Source organism: Coregonus clupeaformis, chromosome 29 (genome assembly GCF_020615455.1).
Source record: "Coregonus clupeaformis isolate EN_2021a chromosome 29, ASM2061545v1, whole genome shotgun sequence".
In the NCBI taxonomy this organism is placed as follows: Eukaryota; Metazoa; Chordata; class Actinopteri; order Salmoniformes; family Salmonidae; genus Coregonus; species Coregonus clupeaformis.
This window is the reverse complement of record NC_059220.1, coordinates 58,518,059-58,525,866: the sequence shown is the minus strand read 5'-3', so window position 1 is coordinate 58,525,866 and position 7,808 is coordinate 58,518,059. Positions and strand designations below refer to the sequence as shown.

The 7,808-nt window shown below is 43.3% G+C and overlaps 1 protein-coding gene across 2 annotated transcripts in view; it reads left to right on the top strand.

Annotated features, from left to right (window-relative positions):
* The first annotated feature begins 59 nt into the window (after positions 1 to 59).
* The window catches only part of LOC121576722 (sphingomyelin phosphodiesterase 3), a 68,081-nt gene continuing 60,332 nt past the window's right edge, over positions 60 to 7,808 (top strand). For both annotated transcript variants that reach the window (XM_041890109.1, XM_041890108.1), the window contains exon 1: positions 60 to 212. The gene's annotated coding sequence lies outside the window, so the exon portion shown is untranslated. The remainder of the gene's footprint in view (positions 213 to 7,808) is intronic.

Below are 7,808 nucleotides of genomic sequence, written 5' to 3'. Positions count from 1 at the left end.
GCATCGAGCCTGTGAGCGGTGACGTCAATGGAGCTGTTCATGGTGTGGTGGTGCTGGAAGCAACCTCACGCAGTCCAACAGCCTGCGGGCAAGAAGTAGACTGTAGCGTGGATTTGAGAGCATCAGAGTTTATTACCACGGTTCAGATGGGAAGAATACCGAAGAGAAATAGGTTTCCACCTGTTTGAATAAATCTGCGGGATCTGAAAGAAGTGAGTAGCTATGCTAGATCGCATGGTTTGCACGGGAGCATTAAAGGATTGGATTTAATGAAGAAATTGCTATTTTTGAACACCTTGAGCACGTTGCGAAAATATCAATTTTTCTTTGCTCATATGAATTCTCAACCGTTCACAAACGGTCCTGATTGGTTAAGTTACCTCTAGCCTATAATAGCTTTATTGGTGCTTTTCGTAGCCTATTTATTATGCCGCGTCTTTCACCTCAATGCCTACAAATGGGATGATTTGACTGGTATTTGCATGAGTCCCAAAGATCGAATGTTCAAGCCAGACTGTGTGTGTGTGTGTGTGTGTGTGAAGGCAGATTGTGTGTGTGTGTGTGTGTGCGTGTCCGTGTGCGTGTGTGTGTGAGTAAGTAAGTGCGTGAGAGAGAGAGAGAGAGAGAGAGAGAGAGAGAGAGAGAGGTTGTTCTTTTACATAGGCTACTTAGGCTACTCTAGTAAATCAAACCCATGGAAACAAACCTTTTTTTTATGCGCGCTCGGTTTCGTATAGCCTAGCTTACTCCTCTCTCTTTTACATGGTTGAGGGGAGGGCTGTCTCAACATGGCAAAATACGCTATCAGACGCGTTTTTTTTTTAAGCGGCTAGGCAAAGTCACTTGGACCGAGTTTGAAAAATGTACCATTTGATAAGAAGTCGTAATAACAGCTTGCATTCAATTATTAGGCCTAGATATCACCACTGTTTGCACATAATTGCAGCCTATTGAAATATGCTAGTGTTGTTGACTGGACATGACTACTGATTTAGCCCCTATGTTGCAGATTCAGTGGAAACACAATCTTTGATTTCAGATGGTGATTTTATTCCAATGAGAGGCGTGGCATAGCTGCTGTGCACAGGCTGCTCTCTTGTTCAGGGGCTGACCTCTTGTTCGTGGTCTCAGGGCAATTCGTATTATTCTGTACATTTCTTTACATTTACATTTTTGTCATTTAGCAGATGCTCTTATCCAGAGTGCATACATTTTCATAATTTTTTTTGTCATACATAAAGCTGTGACACACCATTTAGTGTGATATATTACGTTAGGTTACATTATGAATGGAATAGTGGTCATACAATATCATACGAATTATAGCACGAATTATAGCACGGTCTATAGTATCAGCATGGTCGTACAATAGCATACAAACTGGATGATGTACCGTATCATTCATCTTGGCGGACGTATAATATAATACGTCTTTCTCTGAGAACAGGTTGCTTGTTGCACATAACAACAAAGGTGAATAATGGGGAGAATTTATGTTGGCGGTTAGAACAACTAATGACAAAGGTTAGGAGAACTAAAACGACAAAAGTTAGGAGGATTTATATAGTTAGGTGAAATGGGTTAAGTTTAGAATAAGGGTTAGCTAAAATGCTACAGTTGTCCCCGACGCAACTTCAACACGCAACATTTGGATTGCTAGACGCTACGGAAAGTAACTAGACCATTAGTAGTTATCACACGTCTTGGAGGTGTTTAGAAATACGTATAGTATGTTTCGTATGGCTCTGAGGCCAGGCTGGAAAAAGAGTCAGCCTATAAAACTCTCTCTCTCTCTCTTTCTCTCTCTGCCTCCCTTCTTGAGGATAGACACTCAAGCTGAGTCAAAGCTGAGGTGACAAGGGAGGGAGCATGATGATGCTGGTAGCTGACAAGTGTGTGTCGTTATTAAAAGACAACCTGCAACTTGTAAATTCTTGGCTACAATAGGAAGTAAACATGGGGTTCTGTGCTCACTCTCATAAATGTGTGTTTAGCGTAGCCTACTCTCACAAATGGGCTTACACAATGGGCTTCTTCAGGGACCGCAGTGGGCAAATGTACCCTTAACCACATGGGCACCAAGTTTTAAGCCTATATGGGTTAAATAATGGTTTTAACATGTGGGCCCCGAATAGGATAACCACTTAGGACCCACAAAGTATTGCCCTCAGTATCCACGTTAGCCCCACATGTGGTTGCCATGCTGGGCTTTATGTGGGTTCATGTTGGGTTTATTGAGGGACCCCAGTGGGAAAATATGTTATAACCCATATTGGCCCCAGGTTTTAGCCCAGGTGTGTTAAAGAAAGATTCACTCTTGGGCCCACATGTAGGATAACCACAAAGGACCCACAAGGTTTTGTCCTCAGTATCCACATTGGCCCCACATGTGGTTTTCATGTTGGGCTTTATGTGGGATAAGGTTGGGCTTCATAAGTTGCCCTAATGGTTTACCTAAATGGGTTGCATCTGGGTAAAGGACGGGTGTGTAGTGAGACCTACAGTGCATTCGGAAAGTATTCAGACCCCTTGACTTTTTTCACATTTTGTTACGTTACAGCCTTATTCTAAAATTGATTAAATTGTTTTTTCCCCCTCATCAATCTACACACAATACCTCATGATGACAAAGCAAAAACTGGTTTTTAGACATTTTTGCTAAAGTATGCAGACCCTTTACTCAGTACTTTGTTGAAGCACCTTTGGCAGTGATTACAGCCTCAAGTCTTCTTGGGCATGACGCTACAAGCTTGGCACACCTGTATTTGGGGAGTTTGTCCCATTCTTCTCTACAGATCCTCTCAAGCTCTGTCAGGTTGGATGAGTAGCGTCGCTGCAAAGCTATTTTCAGGTCTCTCCAGAGAGTCCGGGCTCTGGCTGGGCCACTCAAGAAGGGCTCTGGCTGGGCCACTCAAGAAAATTCAGACACTTGTCCCGAAGCCACTCCTGCGTTTACTTGGCTGTGTGCTTAGGGTCGTTGTCCTGTTGGAAGGTGAACCTTCACCCCAGTCTGAGGTCCTGAGCGCTTTGGAGCAGGTTTTCATCAAGGATCTCTCTATACTTATACCTTTCCATATCATGTCCAATCAATTGAATTTACCACAGGTGGATTCCAATCAAGTTGTAGAAACATCTCAAGGATGATCAATGGAAACTGGATGCACCTGAGCGCAATTTCAAGTCTCATAGCAAAGGATCTGAATAGTTATGTAAATAAGGTATTTCAGTTTTTTATTTGTAATACATTTGCAAACATTTCTAAAAACCTTTTTTGCTTTCCCATTATGGGGTATTGTGTTTAGATTGATGAGGACATTTTTTTATTAAATCCATTTTAGAATAAGGCTGTGACGTAACAAAATGTGGAAAAAGTGAAGGGGTCTGAATACTTTCCGACTGCACTGTATATGGACAATAAGTAGGTTGTGAATGTGATTTTCAATTGGGCTATCCACCTGGGTTTGTTCTCAGTCTCCATGCAGTCCCCAGATGCTGCTGCACAAGCAAGCTTTCTTAAGTGTCACGTTCGTTGAGTACAGGATTGGACCAAAGTGCAGCGTGGAATGCATACATGTTTATTAACGAAGTTATGACACGACAAAACAACAAAAGCAATGTAACGTGAAGCTCACAATGGCTACACATAAACAAGCCAAACAAGAGTCAAGATCCCACAACATAGGTAGGCAAAATGGCTACCTAAGTATGATCCCCAATCAGAGACAACGATCGACAGCTGCCTCTGATTGGGAACCACACCCGGCCAACATAGATCTACAAACATAGATATTCACATCACATAGATATTCACACCCTGACCAAACCAACTAGCGAACTCTATGTCAGGGCGTGACATTAAGAGATTTAAGAGATGACAAAAACGGTTTCCTTTATAAAATAAATACATGTTTATTTATAGCACATGCTCAGATCAAATGCAAAGCAGGAACTCTGATTAAAGGGATAGTTCACTCAAATTACAAATGTACACATTGGTTTGCTCACCCTGTTAACAGTCAAAAACATTTGCATTCCAGCAGTGAAGTTCTCAAGATAGAGGAATTTTAGCACAGCAGTGTTCCCCAATCCTGGTCCCAAAGGGGTGCACGTTTTTATTTTTGCCTTAGCACTCGCATACCTTATTCAATTCAAAGGCTTGATGATGAGTTGCTTAGTGGAATCAAGTGTGTGAGCGTTAGGAAAAAACAAACAAAAGAGCACCCCTTTGAGTCCCCAGGACCAGGATTGGGAAACACTGCAGTACAGAGCAAAAATTGTGATGATGATGCAAATTGATGCAATTATCATTTTTGCTCATTTGCATATAATTTGCATCATCATCATCATCACACTTTTTGCTCTGTATTGAAAGTGCTCTATCTTGAAAACTTGATTGCTAACATGCAAACATTTGGGGATTGTATTAACAGTGGACTAATGAAGAAAATACTACAAGCCTTTTTTTGTTGTAAAACATCCCGTTCATAGCACCTACCACTCCATTCAGGAAAGCTGTGTCAAGTTACTTTCACTCCATGGCCTCCACATCCTGGACAGTATTCATAGGGAAATCAGCCCCCTCTGGCAGTGCTTCTGTCACTGTGTTTCCACTGTCAGGTCCTGACTCTTCGTCATCCATGTCTGAGTCCATCTGCAGATCAGAAGTCTCCTCTTCCTTTTTACGTTTGATCCAGGCCTGTTCATAGGTAGTTGTGAAAAGAAAACATCATTAAGTATTTAGGCTACTGATCTAGTGCAACATTTTGGTCTTTATCCAAGGACTCTAAATTATCATCTTCAATTGTACCCAGTTGGGTTAACCTTTTGGGCCAGACATGGACAAACCCATGTGGGCTACACAGGCAGCCCAAGTCTGATTCTTTTTTTCACTAATTGGTCTTTTGACCAATCAGATCGAATTGGGCAAAAGGTCAGTATCGGGCTGCCTGTTGAAGGGATATAGACACAGTATGATCAGCTAGTACAGTGAGGGAAAAAAGTATTTGATCCCCTGCTGATTTTGTAAGTTTGCCCACTGACAAAGACATGATCAGTCTATAATTTTAATGGTAGGTTTATTTGAACAGTGAGAGACAGAATAACAACAAAAAAATCCAGAAAAACGCATTGTCATGCTGGAATACCCATCCACGACCCATTTTCAATGCCCTGGCTGAGGGAAGGAGGTTCTCACCCAAGATTTGACGGTACATGGCCCCGTCCATCGTCCCTTTGATGCGGTGAAGTTGTCCTGTCCCCTTAGCAGAAAAACACCCCCAAAGCATAATGTTTCCACCTCCATGTTTGACGGTGGGGATGGTGTTCTTGGGGTCATAGGCAGCATTCCTCCTCCTCCAAACAAGGCGAGTTGAGTTGACGCCAAAGAGCTCGATTTTGGTCTCATCTGACCATAACATTTTCACCCAGTTCTCTTCTGAATCATTCAGATGTTCATTGGCAAACTTCAGACGGGCCTGTATACAGTGGGGAGAACAAGTATTTGATACACTGCCGATTTTGCAGGTTTTCCTACTTACAAAGCATGTAGAGGTCTGTAATTTTTATCATAGGTACACTTCAACTGTGAGAGACGGAATCTAAAACAAAAATCCAGAAAATCACATTGTATGATTTTTAAGTAATTAATTTGCATTTTATTGCATGACATAAGTATTTGATACATCAGAAAAGCAGAACTTAATATTTGGTACAGAAACCTTTGTTTGCAATTACAGAGATCATACGTTTCCTGTAGGTCTTGACCAGGTTTGCACACACTGCAGCAGGGATTTTGGCCCACTCCTCCATACAGACCTTCTCCAGATCCTTGAGGTTTCGGGGCTGTCGCTGGGCAATACGGACTTTCAGCTCCCTCCAAATATTTTCTATTGGGTTCAGGTCTGGAGACTGGCTAGGCCACTCCAGGACCTTGAGATGCTTCTTACGGAGCCACTCCTTAGTTGCCCTGGCTGTGTGTTTCGGGTCGTTGTCATGCAGGAAGACCCAGCCACGACCCATCTTCAATGCTCTTACTGAGGGAAGGAGGTTGTTGGCCAAGATCTCGCGATACATGGCCCCATCCATCCTCCCCTCAATACGGTGCAGTCGTCCTGTCCCCTTTGCAGAAAAGCATCCCCAAAGAATGATGTTTCCACCTCCATGCTTCACGGTTGGGATGGTGGTCTTGGGGTTGTACTCATCCTTCTTCTTCCTCCAAACACAGCGAGTGGAGTTTAGACCAAAAAGCTATATTTTTGTCTCATCAGACCACATGACCTTCTCCCATTCCTCCTCTGGATCATCCAGATGGTCATTGGCAAACTTCAGATGGGCCTGGACATGCGCTGGCTTGAGCAGGGGGACCTTGCGTGCGCTGCAGGATTTTAATCCATGACGGTGTAGTGTGTTACTAATGGTTTTCTTTGAGACTGTGGTCCCAGCTCTCTTCAGGTCATTGACCAGGTCCTGCCGTGTAGTTCTGGGCTGATCCCTCACCTTCCTCATGATCATTGATGCCCCACGAGGTGAGATCTTGCATGGAGCCCCAGACCGAGGGTGATTGACCGTCATCTTGAACTTCTTCCATTTCCTAATAATTGCGCCAACAGTTGTTGCCTTGTCACCAAGCTGCTTGCCTATTGTCCTGTAGCCCATCCCAGCCTTGTGCAGGTCTACAATTTTCTCCCTGATGTCCTTACACAGCTCTCTGGTCTTGGCCATTGTGGAGAGGTTGGAGTCTGTTTGATTGAGTTGGACAGGTGTCTTTTATACAGGTAATGAGTTGAAACAGGTGCAGTTAATACAGGTAATGAGTGGAGAACAGGAGGGCTTCTTAAAGAAAAACTAACAGGTCTGTGAGAGCCGGAATTCTTACTGGTTGGTAGGTGATCAAATACTTATGTCATGCAATAAAATGCAAATTAATTACTTAAAAATCATACAATGTGATTTTCTGGATTTTTGTTTTAGATTCCGTCTCTCACAGTTGAAGTGTACCTATGATAAAAATTACAGACCTCTACATGCTTTGTAAGTAGGAAAACCTGCAAAATCGGCAGTGTATCAAATACTTGTTCTCCCCACTGTATGTGCTTTCTTGAGCAGGGGGACCTTGCGGGTGCTGCAGGATTTCAGTCCTTCACGGCGTAGTGTGTTACCAATTGTTTTCTTGGTGACTATGGTGACTGCTGCCTTGCGATCATTGACAAGATCCTCCCGTGTAGTTCTGGGCTGATTCCTCACCGTTCTCATGATCATTGCAACTCCACGAGGTGAGATCTTGCATGGAGCCCCAGGCCGAGGGAGATTGACAGTTATTTTGTGTTTCTTCCATTTGCAAATAATCGCACCAACTGTTGTCACCTTCTCACCAAGCTGCTTGGCGATGGTCTTGTAGCCCATTCCTGTCACGTTCTGGCTCCGGGACTGTGTATTTTGAGCCAGGGTGTGTTCATTTGGTTGTGTTGTATTTGGTTGTGTTTCATTGTTTGGTCGTGTGACTCCCAATCAGTGGTAACGAGTGTCAGCTGTCGGCTCGTTATCTCTGATTGGGAGCCATATTTAAACTGTCAGTGTTCACCTTAGTGTTGTGGGTTTTTGTTCCTTGTCAGTCATTGTAACGGAGGACTTCACGTTTCGTCATTGTTTGTTGTTTTCGTGTTTCGGCTTTAATTTAATAAAGTCATGTTCACCTTCAACGCTGCGCATTGGTCCTCCTCATTAGACGATCGTGACAATTCCAGCCTTGTGTAGGTCTACAATCTTGTCCCTGACATCCTTGGAGAGCTCTTTGTTCTTGGCCATGGTGG